The sequence below is a fragment of the Rhea americana genome, unplaced genomic scaffold (assembly GCF_003343005.1).
Source record: "Rhea americana isolate MKP2758 unplaced genomic scaffold, rheAme1 scaffold_42, whole genome shotgun sequence".
Taxonomy (NCBI): Eukaryota; Metazoa; Chordata; class Aves; order Rheiformes; family Rheidae; genus Rhea; species Rhea americana.
Window position 1 is genome coordinate 5008123 of NW_028186557.1, and position 19818 is coordinate 5027940.

Consider the following 19818-nt stretch of genomic DNA (forward strand, 5'->3'; position numbering starts at 1 on the left):
AACACCACCCAGCTAGTCTACAGCTGCTGCTTTCTTGGGTTTCTAGGTATGGGTAAAGACACTCACTGCAACACTTTGCATATAAGGCCACGTGATCTATGAGCCATCTCTGAATTATTTAGCATCTAAAACTCAGTCAGTTTTGCTATGCAGATTCTGCACTAATGAACGCTCAGCTGCAAGGCTACTTTCTTGGGGTGAGGGGAAAGAGAAAGCTTCCAGAAGCCTTCCTATTATAGAAGCAATGGAATTGGTTCCAAAAATAGTAGACAAGTACTCTGGGAGCTCTGGAGACTCTGTGCCCTCATTTTATAAGGCAGAAGTCTCGCTGGATTGCTCCCGTACGTGCAAAGAACGTCAGAAGCCGCAGCAGGATGCACAAGTGACATTAAATTGGAGTTTTAGGACAAACAYCAGAGACACACAAATCTAAACAGTCTAGATGAAAAGAGATCAACCTGCATACTGATAGAGAGCCAACTCACCCCACTTTAGAGGAACTCAGCCAGTTAAAAATCAGAACAAGGAGGAATCCTACCTTGTTCAAGAACATTAGTTTGCTCAAGGAGATTCTCATTACCAGAACAATGACGTGGCAGATTAAGGTTGTCAACAGCAATTTCATCACCCTATTCTGCTTTTGGATGCTAGGGCTCCTGGCTGGAGAGGTCCACTTGACTCATTTTGGCACACATTGGGAGATTCGTTTTAGCTGCTCCAGCTAATAAATCGACCATCGCACGGTCTGGCTGACGGGAATTGCTCACTAGTTAGCCAGCACGAGCTCGTTCAGCCGCACAGCACACTTACCCACCAAGAATCTCATACTTGAGATTATATAAGCAAGAAGTCTCCCTGCACCACAGCGTACAGCATGTAAGAATAATTGCTCCTATACAGCTTTCTTATGGGCATCAAATCCTTCTCAAGTAGAAGATCAAATCCACAGCCAACTTCTAATCCTATCTATCCAGTTCCTTCTTCCTTTGTTAGGACTTTGTTAATACAGAAAGCGCCACAGCAGGTAAATTAAGTGCTTTAACACTAGGTCATCAGTATGGATATTTAATTCACTGAATTAAATACGGCCATAGCTGGTTTATGCAGGCCCAGCCTTAGAGATGACAGTTCTTCATTCACTCACAGATTCCCCCACATTCTCTGATCACAGGTCCAACCCTAAATAGCTCAGCAGGGTAGGGTGTCATTTGTTCCTATGCAATCTTGCTCTTCAACTAAAAAGTAATGTAATGTATTTCTGTCATATATCACTATGAATATTATCCTACCAAAACAAGGAGGCAAAAATAAGATAGATAGAAATTGTGTCCACATGAATTTGTTAAACCAACACATTACAGAGCTGGGAGGCTACAATCTGCACCAGGCATCTCCAAAGCATCCAATTTTTCCTAAGGGTCTGCAAAACCAAATTCCACAATTGGAAGCTTTTCTATAGCAACACAAATATTAGATTAAATGATAAAAGCAGTCAGGCAAAAAGCTTTTAAAAGTAACCACTTCGAGAGTTAAGAGTATTTCTGTAATTCACATGCCCAGATTTTTCTGTTGTACACCTGCTCCACCCTCTGTTCACATACTGATGTCTTTCACAGTGTTTTGCACCAATATTTCCCATGATGTGTTATGAAATCTTAAATCTTTTCAGTTTTGCTTGTTACAAGACCGCCAATGCCCCAACTTCATACTTTCATAATAAAAAATTGTCTTTCATCTTTCAAGAAGAACRTGCAACAGCCAAACTCTGAAATTCCACACTTACATGTCAGCAGCTTACAAAAAGTTTATGCTCTACAAACTTAGACAGACTGTTATATTATGGATACCTAACTTTGGGACAGATTACACATACTAGGAAGATCTGATCACTTTGCCTATTATGTTTTATAAAGCAAGGCATGACTACTCCTGCTGAGGGGGAGAAAAAAATCCAGCTAATTCTAAAGGAAGCAGTCCATTAGCTCTTCAAACAGAAGAGATTCATTACGAACATTTTTAAACCCAAACAAACAAAAAAACCCACTAGTTTTGGATTCACTCTTCTTCTCATTACTATTTTATTAAAACACAAAGAAGAGGCTACTGCCTACGTAAGCAAAAAAAAATGCATTATTTAGTGCCACATTCTAACACAGTCTATGTAGCCATTAAACACGAACGAAAATGCTTTACTGATACGTAAACGGGTTCAGACGTACAGCTGATACAAAACATACGCTTTAAACTTAGAAGGGCTGTATAAACCCAGCACCAAGTACTGAAGAAACCTGGGCRGGCGCGCTTCCCAGCTATGCAATTTTAGCAACAACCTGCAATACCGCATTCGACGCCTGCGTCCACGTGCGAGTAATAGGTCAGAAACAGAAGACAGCCCAAATGTCGGAAATAGAGGTTTCACCATATTTTTAATACTTACTCCTACGCATCTCTCCCTAAATCAGCCTTCATATGGGGTTTCACTTACAAATTCAAACTGCCTCAGCTCATAGTAACCTGAGAAAGCACCGACCCGTAGTGAAAATACCTCCACGTTATTGTTACCATTTCTCGCCGCTAAGCCGCTCTGCGGCTTGCCAAACACAGAGCCTGTTCAAGAGATCGCAGAAGGGTCTGGGATACCCAAAAGCGCAGGCGGATGACCAGTGACATCTTAAGGCTAAACCGCTTCAGATGAAGACGGAAAGCAGGCAACAGTATCTGCTAAAATCTTTCCCAGCCAAAGTATCTGCTTGTTTTTATACAACTCTTTTAAAAAAAGAACAYGCACAGAACATCTTCTGCCGAAGAAACTCGGCTACAGATAAGGTTGGGTTTTTTGGCTGCTAAATGGCAGAAGAGACCAATATTAAATGCAGCATCTTTTCACATGAGTGTTTCAAAAGAACATTGTAAAATCTAAGCTAATTTTGAATTTGTGGATCAAAATCCACGCAAAGTGTAGCCAGAAAAAGATCTGAAGATATTTTTCCATTAATAACTCTAAAAGTCACTTGAAACAAAGTAGTCTAGCATTTTTTTTAAGTTTTGTAGTTAAAGATAATAGCAACTAACGCAGTTAATTTTTCAGAAGTTCCAACCATAGCACGAGTTTTGCTGCAACTCATTCTTTAAAGAAAAAAGCAAAGGCTGAAAAAGCAGCATTTAAATTTCAGTAAAACCTGGCTTCTGCATGTTCAAGTACTTTGCTCACTGTGAGAAGTTTTACTCAAAATCTTTCCCATTTAATCTCCAAAATTTAGCAATCTRTACCTCTACAAGAATACCTTCACACCAAAAATCCTTCTGCTGTAATGCTTTATAGGTCACGATCATTTTAGAACCATTAACTTTTAGAAACGTTTGTCTGAAAAAAAATCAGACCTATTTTTTCACAAAATTTTTAGACTTCACAATGGCAAAATAGTTTTATAAGCAAGACAGCTATGGAAGATATACATATTACTACCTAATTCAATAACCAATCCCCAATACAAATCAATATCCTCTTTTCAAGGTTTCCCCCTCTGGGACAAAGCAGTGAAAATACAAAAACTAAGCAGCAAGAAACTAAGCAGAGCCCAGAGTACCCCAAACTGCTTTTTAAGAAGGATGATTTAAATGAACTAGATTGCAGGCTAGGGATTGTTACTTTACTGTGAAAATACTCTGCACGCTTTTAGCTTTCCCAACGGCACAGGCACACTGTACAAGGGAAGAACAAATTAAACCTGCCATCTCCAGCATTCCTGCTCYGCATCCCGGCTTTCAGCAACAGATTGCTTCCAAAGCCCTTTCCTGAAAGCCAACTCAGATCTGCCAGCCCGAAAGCTAAATTACTAAAGTAATAATCAAGCTGCACTGGCCTGATCTCTCACCATTGAACAYCACTTGCTAATATTCTACAAGCTTGCAGGAAATGGTTTCAAACAGCTCCCTCAAGAAAACAAGTTTCAGGCCTTCGTTTTTCCACTCGGAGCCATCTCTGCACTGTTTCATAGCTCTGATAATTGTACCACTGACTAACCTCCTACTGGGAATAACTGTTTTTATCATCACTATTAAAAACAGTCCCTCACACTGTTAGGAATCTGGAAACTCGTTGCAGGCACATCCCACCCTGCAGCCTCTCAAAACACTACAGAGCGATGAAACTATGTGCTGAGACCAGAGCAGTCCCAGGGCCGAACTACTCCTGCAAATTTGGGGGTAATTACAACTGCTTCCTAAAAGATAGGTGACCACAGCAGTGTGATTAGGAACGTTAGGGGGGCAAGAGATACAAGTTCACTTTGGCTTCATGTCTCACTTTTTTCCCCAGTCCTGTATTGAAAACCAAATTATTTTTAGAAATGTAGCAGCTATGCATGTTATAAAACCTCACATATTCACCTAGGGTGTTTTTTTTTAAAAAAAAAAAAAAAAAAAAAAAAAAGTAGAGACACCCATCTGCAGTTTCCATTTCCTAACCTTACGTTATCTTGGGTTTTGCACATTAGCCGGAAAAGCAATTGACTGCTCTCCGAGAAGTAGCAAGATGCAAAAAAATAAACAGAGCAAAGAAGAATAGTATGTTAAAAAATATAAATAAACCAGGTTTTAATCATCTAAAGGTGCAGCTGCCAAGTAGAAAGCACAGAGGCTGTGCATCATAAGGAGGGGTAAATTCCCCCAGGTTTATTTCACAGCCAGTTACAGGGGATTGACCTATTAGTAAGAGCAAAGTAGGGGGTTTTGGGGGATGCGAGTTTCAACAACCTGGAAAATCACTGCCCTTCGTACTTTGATACGCATGATCAGCGACCTGTGTTATCACACTTCCAGTCATTGCAACTCAAACACACCCTGCGAGCAACCTCTCCCTCTTTTTTATGTATTTTCTGTCATCATTCCCTTCTCAGAGAATGGCTTCCCTTTCCAAGTACCACTTTATACATCCATTAAGATTGCCTTTTTTATTGCTAAGCTGTTAAGGAGAAGTATCAAATACTCAAATACTTCCAATTTTATTTATTTACTTACACACCTATCTTTGTGCAAACTCAYAGGTACTTATACTATTCACTTCTGCCTCAGCGAGATGTCACCATATAAGGGATTTGTCAGAGAGAAACACATCACTGTACCAAAAAGCGGCTTTCCAGGATGCCTGTGCTACACGCTGGGTGCGCCGACGYGTTTGGTACCCAGTTCCCTCCGCCGGCTCTGCAGCGAGAGCAAACTACACCGAGAACAAAGGTTTTTTCTCCACTTTCAGAAACATCTGTTGCTTTTTCCTAGGTTCTCCAGACTTCCTTTACCATATCACAAAGCTGCTCTTTTTAGCAGGACTGACTTCTTGATAGTCCTTCCCCCATTATCTTGGTTGCTCAYTGCAGAGCAGAGGGAATCACTAAATCTTGCAGAGCTTCCAGACCTTTCAGCTTCAGACCCAGCAYCAAATTCAAGCCTCCTGATTTAGTGAGAGGGTCACTAGCCTTCCTCCCTGCCTCTTTTTTAATAGTCTACAGCTTCCTGTCCGGGGAGGCAACCAAACTTCTGTGAGAAGCGTGAGAAGAGAGTTTTTGTTAAATATTCTCAATTCCTGGGATGTTAACCATTTAGAACAATTACGTTACTTCCAAACCTTGCACTTAAGAGGCTTTATTCCACAGTGTTTGGAGATGAGTAAAATTACTTCAGCACGAAGGAGCTTTGGTTGGTTATTTGCTGAATCCCACAGCATTTTTCCAAGTTAACATTCAGTCTTGGAGCAACCAACTGTTCACTTAAACACACAGCACAATGTCACCTCTCAAAACCCCACTGTTAAACCTAAAGGCACTTTTTCTAAGGGCAAATCAACTGCTAACTGGAAGTGGGAACGCTTCATTTAGCACATRCACTTGTTAAACCACTCACAGTATGCAAATAAAATCCTGCATMGTCGAAAAGTCATTCAGTCCCCTCATCCCTAGATATGAGGAACGGAACCGTGTCGAGGAAAGAGAAACTTGGAACAACATGCAAATACTTTAGTGCTTTATTCCCAATATTCACAGCTACACTAAAGCCCATATCACTATCATGTAGGTCACGATGAGGGGTGACCATGTTGATAGTCTGTTGTATATGATGGGTGGAAAAAATAACATTATCTGTCTTGCCCCAATCCTGCACCGYTTTGTTTGCAGTTACTGCTGCAAACTGCCTTTTTTTCCCCGCCTCAGACAATGGTTGTGTTATTATAGGTACCTTCATGCCATGCCAAAGCACATACACACAGCAATTCAGAACAATCAGCCTTGTTTTCATGGGAGCAAAGGTTGCAGCCAAACGAAATGGGTGGAGAGCACATTAAACAATCTTGGAATCTGCTAATAGGATATAGGAAAATGTGACCATAATGCAGATGCAGAGCTCCCCTTTCACCTTCCAATGTCATGGATAAAATAAAAGCTTTGGAAAACCAATTAAATGGTTTGAATGACATTAAGCCGGTAGAAGGGTTCTCAGTATGCAGACAAGACTACTGAGTTCTTAAAATAAYAACAAAGAAGTGATGTTTCAAAGGTCTGAAGCCAAAAAGCAAGTTTCCCCACCCTAGAGCACCACCTGTTTAAAAGATACAGGATACCTGCAAGATCTCTGCTTATCCACTGTAAAGGGCAGCTCAGCATGCRGAAGGGTCCTGTCTTAGTCATGAGCAGATCCACCTCTGCCTCTCTGCAAGGACAATTCTCCTACTGAAGCACCTTGCTTGGTCAGCTGTAACCCTGACYCGCTTTTGCGACGTGCATTAGTCAGCTTTCTCCTTCACAAACCTGATCGTGCCTCTGCATGATCATACACTGAAGTCATGTCCTTGAGTCTGACATCAGTCTGTTGCCATAGCAATGCACAGGGCAGTCCAAAATTCAGTATTATGGCATCACTGCAGGATCACGCAGCAGAGCAAGCCAATGCCTGAAAGCTGGTTAATGCAGCACAAACAGTTAAGACATATTTCAATCCAAGCGTTGAAGCATAACTGCAGCCTATCATGATATTCCTTGTAAATGTGTCTAGAAGCCTCTTGTCAAGAAAGATGATCCAGAAGCTCATTAACTTAAAACAAATGGACAAGTCATGATGAATCACTAAAAAGGGCATACGTTTCCAGAGATGGCCACTAAGTACGAAGAAAGCATAGTTCCGCTCTCTGAATAGAAACTACCATCTGTTCCTGAGGCAGCACCAGACCTGTCAAGAGAGATCATTCCTGGAGAAGTAGGGATGGTCCTCTCAGCACCCCAATCACGTGTTGGGCCACACAAAGGTTTTTTGGAAATTGGCAACTGAGTGTCACAAGGCTGTCACCCTTTCAGAAAACACAGCATTATGGACAACATGGCTCTTCAGCTTCAAGCTTTGGACATGAAACACTGACCAGTGCATTATTAACCCATCCTATAACAAAGATAGGTGTTAGTTAAAAAAGGSTGGTACCTTCCAAGAGTTGTTATTCCATGTAGGGTTAGACATTACAGTTCTGTAGGTTTCTTGCACACTCACGAGAATGGCATTTCTGAAGAGCAAAAGGGAAGAAAAARGGAAATTAGTTACAAGCTAATGGTGTTAAAACCACTAACCAGCTCTTAAAACTGAAGAGATTTACCACTCTAACACATAAAAGAGCCAGGAGGACAGCTCATTTGTCCCATTAGGAAGGGGTACACATGGAAAGCTATMAGTACATTGCTACTTAGACTTGTTGGAAAGACAGCTTGGTATCCATGAGGAGGCAGAATGGTGGATCCCCGTATCTCACCTGCCCAAAACTGAATTATCACCATCAGTGACACCACCTGCCATGTACACCATAAGGAGCATCTCACTAAGTAGAGCATCCCCTTTTCTGTGGCCTAGATGAGTTGCTCCACAAAAACCTGAAATAGGCCAGAATGGCACAGAACTACCACAGCTTGCTTTGTGGCAAGTCTTTATGAGCTTGAGACGCATCGGCAGGAGCAGAGAACATGCTCACATTGCTCCCACCTCTCTGAGTACCCATAGTGAGCTGGAGCAAAAGCAGCTTCCTGGGCTGACCTACCTGCACACGGACTAAGCCAGGCAAGGAGAGACAGGTACGTCCCACCATTCTTCCTAGCGCATGCCAAAACGCATGGCCAAGTCTTTCTCTAATTAGGCTAGACATACAGAACAACCCCACAACTTAAAGGAGTCTTCAGCAAGTGGTGACCACCTGGAAGGACACCCTGACCATAGCTGGAGGCAGCTGCCCTGCCGCAAGAAGTCCCACTGGGTGGCTAGGAAGAAGCTAAGCTGGCATCACAGGACTCCATGTTWCAGGGATAGCAGAGAGGAGAGGCCACGAAGCTCTTGGTAGCCACATYCGACCCCTTTCCTTGTTTGTCCCTCCGTTCACGCCAAACACACCTTTTTCAGAGTCTGGGCACTGGTGTCTGGTCACTTCTYCGTAACGCCCAACGCCCAGAGGCCGATTGCTTCCACCTCCTCAGCCTCCCTGTTAACCCAGCCACTCCTCTTACACTCAACCAGTTTCAGTTACCTTCTCCTGCTTTCTCCTCTTATTCCAGCACCCAGCATCTACAACTCAGCAGCACTTCCTCTTGCAAAGCTGACCTCCATCCTCACTGTAACCTCAGACGCACCCACAATTTCTTAACCGTGCCCTCACCAAGCAGCAGGCACAGCAAGGAACACTTGGCGTGCACTGCGTGGACGCAACCCTCTCCTCACCCCTCCACCCAGGTCCCCGGTTATAATTATTCCAGGCTGCGTTATCTAATGCCAAACACAAGCCTCGGGGCTGGGAACTGCTGCTGATTTGTCTCTCCCTTGCCACACACCCCCATAGTGTTGTAAAAATAAATTCCACAACCTGTTTGAGCCTGAAAAGCCTGGGCTTGATTCAGGCCTGAGCTACACCAGTTTCTAGATGACTGGTACAACCACCTTCACTGGCTCAATCCCATTCGTGWGAGCAAGATCCAGCTTACACAATCAGCCACCGCAGGCAGCTCCAATGCTAAATCGCACGATAGCTAATCACTGCTAGAGACCACAACTGCAGAAAGAAAATTTAAAGCCCATCGCTTTTCAATTTTGTAAATGMCAAAAGGAAGACAGACCAGAGGTGAAGCACTCCCAGGACGCCGGCTCCTGATCTGCAAGTCCTACAAACCAACGCCATCTCTGAGCCACCAAGGCTCCCTAGCTGTCCCCTGTCTCTGCCCTGCARCCCCCAGCGGTTACCCAGTTACAGCCCTGTAGGGCTGCAGGAGCCAAGATTCTGGGGGCAACTTGAAGCCAAGGGGTTTTCATATCAAAATAAAGCCAGTATGTTCCACTTTCATGGAGCTCCTGCAACATAACATAGGCTGATCAGTTATTCAAGGCACAGGTCTCTTATTAACTATCTAGTATATTCACATTGAAGTGGAACAGTTTATTCACATAGATCTGCTCCCTCYGAGTAAGGATTAGACGCTATACAGCACAGGGGTTCCAAGAAGCCAAGCTCGCTAACATCTTTATGACACCACACAATTCAGGGGATCATGGCCTCCCAGGTACTCGTTAAAATACTGCAMCCCAAAAATACCAGTACTAGATACTTTGCTTCCAATTCCTCTCCTACAGTCAAGGTGTAATGAAATACCATGCTGAAGCACATGAGGAGCCCCAGTACCTCCATTCCAGCTTGCAAACACCAGTCATGTCTCCAGATTCAATCAACCACACATTGCTCCCAACCTGTGCAGCCCTGGGGCAACCAGATACCCAAGCCAAGCACAAGAGGGAGAGGACAGAAGCACCAAGGGGTGACTTCAACCACAGAGACCTAGAGAAAGACCAAGAAAGCCCCACAGCAGGACTGCTGCCAGCAGAAGTCAGTAAACAACTTCAAGAGGACATCCGGAGCACAGGGAAGGCCACAATGGCCTTACAGAGACCACAGGGAGATTCCAAAGTCGAGCACAGTGCTGGCAAGGCAAACACACCTCTCTGAGAAGCAGCATTAGCTTTTTTTGAYAGAAAAAGTAACGCAATCTCACCATAATTGTTTGGCAACGAGCAAAGTAGACTCTAGCTTTATGGYTCCTTTGAGACTTCTATGAAGGACACGATTTTATCAGCCACTGGCCCGTCTCAGCATGAAAGTATCAAGGCGTTGCTTTAAGCAGTGTTTGCCTTCACCGCAGGCATACACGCTAAAGAGCTTACCCCCATAGCAGGGAGGAGCTATACTCTGCAGACCCCTCCTCAAGACTCAGCTGAGCCTCCTGCGCACAGGTTGAGTCCCCTTCTGCAYCTACTGCCCTTAGAGCAGCCTTTTCCCAAAGATACCGTAGGAAACAACAGGGTCAGCTGTCCAAGCTGGCCACAGGTCAGACATCCTCTGGCTCAAGATAGTATTTTTCCCCCCATAAAAGAAATAAATATATCATTAATAAACTATATCACTTTTTTAATTAAAAGAACCCACATTGTTTTCTATCAAAGCATGTATCTGCTCCACTGCACCATGTATAAGCCAGCTTGCAAAGAATGTTTGGATCTCTCTGTTTTAAAGCCATTCAATAAATACAAGACTTGATAGGGGACCTCATAGTCTTTAATTCTCTAGAATTCACCATTACTTCACCTTAAGTTATTCTAGAAGCTTAACACTGCAGCTGGACCCACTCTTAGCTGTTTGACATGATCAACCTTACTGGCCATGTAACAGCCAATACAACCAAGCCCAAACTTGCTAAAACTAGCAACATTAAAAAATATATATATTTCATTTTCTTCCCCAAAACACTCTACTCATCATCAGACATTTTTCTGAATGCATTCTTGTGCTTATCATCAGACAYTTTTCTGAATGCATTCCTGTCCTCYCATCACCCTGACTGACCGTACAGTCAAGCGTATTCTTAGGCATACATGAGGATGATCCACCAGTTCCATGCCCATCCAAGAAAAAGTTATCCTGACAAGAGTTTAAGTATTTGTCACTACTGGACTATGCAAAATCCAGGCACTTGTCYGTGGTCTCTCACAGGCTACCTCAAAATCATCATCATCTTTCAGAAATATCAGCTCCAAGAACAATATTTTATCAGGACTCAGACTGATGCACAAATGCACTTTTGTTCTCTCCCAGAGATTGACAGAAATCCTCTCTGAAGCTGTGCCCAATAATTTTCATTTGCATCATCTGTTGCATTTAAGGCCATTTCCACACTACAGAATCAAAATTATGCAATTCAAGCACAAGCTCCTCAAGGTGACCACATTAACCTCAGCAACATCTGTTCTCAAGCAGCAGACTTGGTGGTGGAGGTCTGTTTGGGCTGTTTTGATTACCTATGCAGGGCCTAATGCAGACAGAGAACCTAATTAACACACAGCTCTATGGAAAACAAACACAGTCTTAACACCAACCGGTTTTACCTAAAYCCTTTGGAAAACTGTTTGCAACACTTAACGCCAAAGCTAAACGCATCCTCACCTGCCAAATCACTTGGAAGAACCTTCGACAGAAGCTGCTGAGTAAGGGAAGAGAGTATTTTAGGCTATTTTTGCCAGATGCACCGAGGACACACCACTAACATGCACAAAGCCCCCGAGAAGCATCACGACAGTTGCAAGAAACCTTGTCCTGGCTGACATTCACATGATGAAWTTAGTTTCACTCCAAGAAAGAGGAGAGGGCACTTAAGTTCTGTTTCAAGTGCTGCAAGCCACACCGCTTATCTGCTATCAGAGCAGACTGTGGGTTGCTCCAGCGATAATTCAGGAGCTGGAACAGGAAGGTATGCAATTAGTTCCATCTCCTCCTCCACCACCTTCCCCCCAACGAAAAAAGCACAGACATTATCACATCTCCCTCCAGCTCTGCTACCCTCATCACTTAAAATACCTACAAAGCAAAGCAGAGCTGTCACTTGCAAGCTGCTAACGAGTCTGGCTTGGCCCCAGCTGAGAGACCATGGGAGGTATTCTCAGCATCTCCCCAGAAGAAAGTCACTGCTTTATTTAACAGGATGTTTTCTCAGGTACCCACACGCATGCATATATTAAGGTTAACATGCCTGCATTCAGCTACTCCAGTAAAAGCATACCAGTTCTCAGTGTGAGGAAGGAAGGAAAAAAAAAAGAGAGAAAAAAAAAAAAAAAAAAAAAAAAAAAAGGTATTGCTCTTCCTATGAGGTTCTACTTAAATTTAAAGCATCTCCTACTAGTCCTCCTGGGCCTCATCATTGAGATTTAAACACGTTAAATTGATGATACATTGGTCTTATCTTATGCTGTCACTCTGTATAGCTTTTAGCAACCCAGCTTTGAGAATGCTGGCTGGTTTTATCTAAGCACTTTGCACCCCATCTTCCCTTAAAGAGTTGCACCTTTTGTTCCTAAAACTGTATATATGAGGCTCATACCTGGACAGACTCCAAGCCAAACTGCAAATCRGAATAAATGCCTGCTTCCAAACTGCAACTCCGAGAAGATATGTCAAGGGCTCCTTATACTGCACAGCTCATCAGTCCTCCCCCTTCACACACCAAACTGCTCCAGCTGCTCTAATTAAAGACACGACCTCCCCCAACAGCCTTGCCTCACTGATACCTCCAGCAAAGTTTCTGCAGCTGGGATCACTGACTTCTATATTTACCTTTTTTTTTTTAAATCTCTAAGCTTTTTCAAATGCAAAGCAGCCTGATAGACTTCTCTATCTGACATTTAAGCTTTCTTTTTTCTTCCTGGACAGCCACCTGATAAAAATTGAGTCTTTTCTGGTTTATCCTGACATAACACAAGCAATTCCCCCACCTCCGAAGGAAAAAAAAAGGGGAGGGGGGGGAAGAAACCCCATGACTTACAATCAATATTAATACCACTAGCAGTATCACTGAACTTGTTTTGTGTAGCTCCTATAGGGATGCAACAGCCTCATGCTGTTCTTTCCATGTTTTYCCCAAAACAAATAATGCCATTTCCACGGGACACTCTGCAGCGCCTTCCCTTCTTTTGATTCGTTCAGTCCAACGACCGAGTTGTATTAGTTTCATAAAATTAACTTTCCTTGATGACTGTACCTTGGCATATAAAAGAAAACAGGAAAAAGAAAAAAACCACCCACCTTTCAGCATAAGAAGAGCGTGCAGATTTCTGCAGAGACAGGCATTACAAAGGTATGTAAACTGCTCCTGTTTGTCTTACGATTTGCCCCGAAGCCTATAGCTGACATATCAGTGGATACTGTTTTAACAGTCCCATAAGCTGTTAAAGCACAATATAGCAATCGTTAGGGAAACTGGTTTAGTCTRCTGTCAGCGACACCCACCGCATCCCCAGTGGCGAGAGCACAGCACTACGTGAACCGCTCTGAGCTCCAGTTTACCTGATATGCTGCAATTCAGCATTAAAAGAAAATTCCTGGTAACTTATATCAAAACCATGTCTGCAACTTCTGCTGAGAGTCTAATTCAAAGCAAGTCRTTATACATTTTACTAGAACTACATCTGCAGTCCTACTGCACCCAAGAAAAAATAAGCATTCTAAGAGAAATATGGCATTTTTTTTCCTCTAATGTCATCAGAGATGCATTCACTGYGATCATAAACCCCTGACAGCCAGAATTTCAAAAGTGGCAGCAGATTTACTTAGATTTCAGATGCATAAACAAGCATGCTTTACATCTTTTAATTCGTGTCATTATTAAAATACAAGTTACTTCACATATATATATATAAAAAAAATATATTAAAAAAAGGACAGTAAGGCATCATTCTCCCTTAAAAAAAAAAAAGGAAAACTAAAAAGCAAAAAAGCAGCTTTCCGCCACATCCCGATTCAGCAGTTCAGCACTGGGATTGCCCTACGCCAGCACCCATGCTGTACAGGGACAGTCCTTTTCTCCCCAGCACGGGCCACACGCTCAGGAGAGTAAATTAACGAGAAAATCCTGGTCGGCACAGTGGGCAGCGATACCAAAGCCATGCACTGCCAGCAGGCGCCCTGCAAAAGGCCAGTTTGGGAGCAGGGTAAGCAGCGGCTTTGCATACAGGCTTGCAGGGTGCTTCTCCAGAGGCAGGGGGGGAAGCACAAACGGTTCCCATTGGGAGATACAAATATATTAACACTGCAGCCTCTATGCCACAGCAAAGGCTTCACGACAAAAGGGGTTTTGTATCTTGCGATAAAGCCTCTAGTGAGGCCAAGTCCATGACCCAGACCTCAATTAAGAGCTTCATAAATCAAAARGGAGCAGCAGGTAACCTCCAGGGGCCCATCAGGCAGTACCCGACCCAGGGAACGCACACCCCGGTTCAACACTAGCGACTGTTGCTTGATACRTACCGTGTCCTGCTTGACCCTACAGCATCCAAACTCCTTTAAATATAGCCTCAAGCACAGCAYGTTGCAGAAAGTCAAACCACAGGAGCAAGCCATGAGTTAGTCCTTGAGGTTTAGATGCAACAGAAAATTATTTCACCTACCTAGACGCAGAGGGAAAGCTGCCTTCCAAATAGCCTTCGATGCTATGAGAAATTCTGGAAGCAATAAAATGCCCAGGAAGGCCCTTAAGCTGCTTGCAGGACAGGAGAGTGGTGACACCCAAGCCTAYATACACTCACATCAACCTGATTACACATGGTCTAAACTTAAAAAAATGGTTTTAGCATGCAAGCAAATAATAATAATAAAAAAAAATAGCATGTACAAAGAAAACCTCTGGAGTGACTTATRAACAAGATTTTATGCTTGGCATGCTGCCAATTAGAGGGAGGAATTAAAGAGCTGAGCATTATAACCCAGTTCATCCCAAGGAAGAAACTGCATTCTTAAGTGATCAACAAAAAGGGGAGGAGGAAGGAGGGAGAAGGACCTAAGACTGCACATTTCACAATGTGAAATAGGAATGGTACTAAGACACAGAGCAGGCTAACATCATGAGGCAGGAAATAATTCAAATTTAAATTAATCCAGGCTCCTGTATCCAAAATATAACAGTATAAAGAAAGCAGATAGTATTTTTTACTACAAAATTCCAAACATTTTAATGTTTTACAGATTACAGCCCTCCCTCAATTAGCAACTAGAAGAATCAGTAAAAGGAGAAGGTCACAAGAACAAAAGCAAACCAGGTGGAAAAGGCACCACTAAACACCTTGAGAAGTTGCAATATGTGCCAGAAACAGCCTTTTAGTAAGAGAACATTTAATAGCTATCCTGCAATGACAACTTTATAACCCAAATCTTTGGAGCTTAAGAATTCACATCGTGAGCCTAGATGCTCCTGAAGCTTTTAGCAGAATCACAACCAGACTTGACATGCCCCAGTTTCCCCAAGGTTACTCTTTTATAACCATTTATACCCAAAATATCGAACGCTTTCTGCCCACACACCAAAGAGCAACTGAAACCTAGGTTTTAATTTTATCATGTTAGCTTTCATTTTAAGAGATTCTGTTTTCAACACTTTTTTTACTTGAATGACAGTAAGAATTTCTGCATGTTTCAGGCTGAAAGTTACTGGGAAAGGCAGCAAGCTTCTGTTTAATTACGTAAGTCACTGCATGGAGAAAAAAAAAATATTGAACTTTGCTAAATCAAAGCTTGTAAAATACTGACGCACAAATCACAAAAGGAGCTAGAAGTAGCTGAGAGATGTTGGGCATGTTTGAAGTTAAAAAAAAATGCTGCTGTTAAGGTTTGCCAAAAAGTATGCTAATTCTATTTCTCCAAGTTCATACATAGTAATTAGCACAGCAATAAGCAGGTCCCAAATAAAGCAGTGAAGTTAGTCTCCCTCTTCTTCTTCCAGCAGTCAGAATTAGCTGGGTATGAAGTTAATTTTGCAATCAGAGATAAAACATTATCCTCAATATCAATACGGCATCCAATAATGCATATATGGTATATATGGTATTAAAAACAATCTGAGTATTTCTTTTCCATCATTCTAGGTAGGATACTAAACGCAGGGAGGGGTTGCATACTTAAGACTTTAGTTTTTGAAACCAATTGACTATCTACCAACAATTCAGCTGAAACAAGTTCTCTCATTACACATKACTGTTCATAGCCTAGACAGGTTTCTTCAAAGAAAAATGTCTGCCTCGACTAAAAATAAACCCTCTTGATGTGCTAATCGGCAGAACGCATATGACAAGTCACCCAAACTGCAAGTCTCCGGTTTCTGCCCATTATTTCTCCAAAACCAGGTGCATCTATCGTGTATCATAGGGTSAAAGCACAAATCCTGTTTTTCCATTATTATTATTGATCTGCCACTTACTTCACGCTTAAAATACGCAGCCCTCTTCTAAGCCCCATAACACCCAGCAGCTAGTCTGTAGCACCACGCTGAATGACAGCTGGATCATCCATGTCCTTGACCAAGATACTCAACCTCATTCTATGTCCCGAATTTAYCTTCTCGCAGCACACAAGCCCACCCGCTGCCCCAGGAGAGCCGACTGCTCTCAAAGACATTGAGAAAGACYCAGCAACTTTTCTCAGTTGTAGGTCTTCCTTAACCTGAGCGTTTCTATTGTGCTTATACCGGTACAAGTCCATAAAGATGTATGGCAACACACGACATGTCATGGGGCAGCCACCTAGCAACAACCAACATCATACGTGCAGCGTGAGCAAACAATTCTCAATAAAGTTCAGGCAGGTCAAGCAAAAACACAGTTAGGGCACTCAAGGTGTAGGAGAACACGAGCTTCTTGTTTTGCAGCGGAGGCACCAGCTTCCAAATAGAAAATAATAATAATTAAAAAAAAAGTGGTAAAGAAAGTAAGAAAACAAAGTGCAAGACTTGACATACCAAGCTTGGTTTGTAGCTCCACACAGCCTAGAAGACATCTCCAGAACCTCCATGAGCTCCAAAAGAACCCCAAACTACCAAGTATTTAAAGAGACATAGCAGGGGAAGGGAAAGGTTAAGTCGCCAAATGCTTATAAACCAAGGGACATGGTAGATTGAATAGCTATTTACCAAAATTCTGCAATGTTAAATGCAAACAGACTGAAAGCACCAGAAATCCTGCCCAAAACAAAGCAAAACTTCTCATAAAAAAAAAATACTTCTGTGGCCAAATGAAACACTGAGTTTAAGTAAGAATGCAAAATTTTGTACCTATCATGCTCCCCCCTCCCCGCCACAGTTGGGGAAATCTCATTCATCTCAAAGCAATCAAAAGAAATCACTTAGAAATCAAAGTGAGAAAGGCTGCAGAAATGAAAGCCTGGCATGAACAAATAATATCTGAGAAATAAAAAAGGAGATTCTCCAAGTCAAGGAAAGGATGAAAACAGTTCTGAATAATTTACTTYGCATAGCCCAGTTCCTGCCAAAACAGTTCTATAAATCCCATGGCAGTTCAGATAATTTCCATTCTTTGAACCAAAAAAGCTAGATTGAATATTAGCAACATTAATTGTGTGATATGACCTGAATGATGCAAGAACAAGTAGTTAAGTGAACCACAACATCTGCTGATTTTTTAATCATTAGTTGTTTTGCGGCAAGCCAGGAGAATATTGCACATTAGCTTCCAAACACTGTACAAAATGGCATATTAGGACGGCAAGATTTTTAACTGGCAGAAATTCAGCTTCAGTGTTACCTAAATGCATTACTTTGCTCTGAACTGCAGGCACTGCAGCTTCTAAAGCAGGATTTTTTTTTAATCCTGTGAAAAAGAGTACTATTTTCTGCACCCCAAGATGCCAAGCAAACATTTCTGAATGATTAAAAAATAAATAAAACCAGATTTTTTTTTTACAGCCATATATGTGTACCTCTGCAGTGTATTTTTACTCTGAAAACACAATTAAGGAGTCATGGGGCTCCTATGGAAGAGATGGCTGAACCTCAGATGCATGGGAAAGGAATCTGAATAAACATTGTTATTATCTCCATACTGCAATGGTGCTGCAACACATTTAGGCATACTTGAACTGTATTTAATCCATCTACCTTGGATACTCATTGCAATGACACTGCAGAAACCTAGATTTTTTTTTTTTTTAACCATGAACTAGGTGCTCAAAYGAGCAARTCACAGAAGCCCTACATCAAAGCCAGTCCTGCTGCCCAAAATAACTAGATTAAAACTACCTACCATGCCTACACTAGCAAATACACCTCCAGTTCTGCTACAGGGGCAAGACTGAGACAGTAGGATTAATAGGTGATACAGTAGATATTCCCCTCGCCCCCCATAATGGGGGGGGGGGGGAAGAGGAAATTTATTTGGGAAATAAACACATACTAATTCCATATCTACACCCAGAATAGAATCTGCACTAAATGCAGTTATCCTGATTCAGTCCTTATCTTGTTTTACAGCACAATATTCACACATTAAAAACAAATTTTAAAGCTGTCACACTAACTTTAATACATGCTAGTTTTACTTAACAAGCTACTAGAGTCAAAAGAGCTTTATGAAACAGGATCATTAAAATATGGTAAAAAAAAAGAAAAAAGAAAAAAAAAAAGAAAAAACTGAACTGCCACACACACCAAACCGACATTCCTGTGCCCTCTCCACTGCAGAGCTTACAACACTGCAGAGTCGGTTTCTAATCAGCAACTTTCCCTAAACTAAGATCTCCTTCAAAAGCTTAAATCTGAGGAGAGGAACGCCTAGGGTAAGTCCACTGACCAAAAAGTCCACACAAAAGCCAAGAAAAGCAATAGGCAGGAACAAGAGCTATGCACGCTTCCAAAGCTTAACTAGATTTTAATCAGAGGCTTAGGCCCAATCCTACCTTTTTTTTTTTTTCTCCCTTCCTCCTTACAGATTGAACTACCCGTGGCAAAAAAAAAAGCTGTTATCTTCACTGGAAGCAGGTATCAAACCTGCACCCGTGTGATCGAAGGGACCCGTCTCCGTGAACGGGCACCCTCGCTGCTAGCGGTTATTTAAGCCCACCGGGGTCTCGCCGGCAAAATGCCATGTGTGGCGGGATGGACGCGCAAAGATGCTTCATACACCTAGAAGAAAACTACTCGCAGCTTGACAAGGCATTCACGTGTGCGCACAATCCTCATCTAAATGGGTAGGTGGGAGGGAAAAAAAGAGTTTTAAAGAGTATTTAGCTAAACATAAAGCTTCCTCTTCAACCTTTGCCCAGCTCTCCAATTAAATATGAAAGAAATGACTTAGTCATACGGAGCTCACGAGAAGATTTTAAGGCACTGGTATTAAATCAGATCTCACAACTTTTCACACCTATTAAAACGGGACTTTGTCATTTAGGGGACAGATTTCGATACACATTGTGCAATTAACAGGCACCGTCTTTGTTAGCAGGCGGCTCCTTGACATTCCACGTCTTCCCCGCCAAGGCCCCGTGCTGGAGCGAATTTATGGCTTTACCGCCCAGAAAGGAGAGCTGGGCACGCTACCTTCGCGGCAGCTCAATAAGGCTCTTTCACTGGGGCTGCGGGAAGGCGATGCCAGGCGCTCCCGTCCCCTCCCCGCAGGGCCCAAATCGCTGCATGCAAAAGGCTCCCATCCCCTGCAGCAAGGGATTAGACGTTTATTTAAATTAAAAAAAAAGAGAGAGAGAGAAAAAATGGAATCAGAACACTGGAAAAGGCTTCCAGGTAGGATTTCAAGGGCAAAAACGCCACTCTGGCCCAACCAAAGCGGAGTTGCATGGTGAATTCTTCTGCTCACCAAAGAACGAGTCGCTCGGACGCAAGCAGGACCGCAATCCTCAGGGCTGCGCTGCTGAAGCCTGCTCATATTGCTCAAAAAGAGTAAAGAACTAGAGGGTTTTTTCTTTCTTTTCTT

General features: G+C 42.5%; 1 protein-coding gene across 4 annotated transcripts in view; it reads right to left on the reverse strand.

Moving 5' to 3' along the window:
* The window catches only part of FBXO34 (F-box protein 34), a 37467-nt gene extending 17709 nt beyond the window's left edge, over positions 1-19758 (reverse strand). Inside the window, exon 1 of one of the 4 annotated variants that reach the window (XM_085315099.1) lies at positions 19702-19758. The gene's annotated coding sequence lies outside the window, so the exon portion shown is untranslated. Of the gene's footprint in view, positions 1-7464; positions 7545-19701 lie in introns of those variants that run through there. The other 3 variants (XM_085315098.1, XM_085315097.1, XM_085315101.1) reach the window with 3 other exon arrangements.
* Positions 19759-19818: the final 60 nt, after the last annotated feature.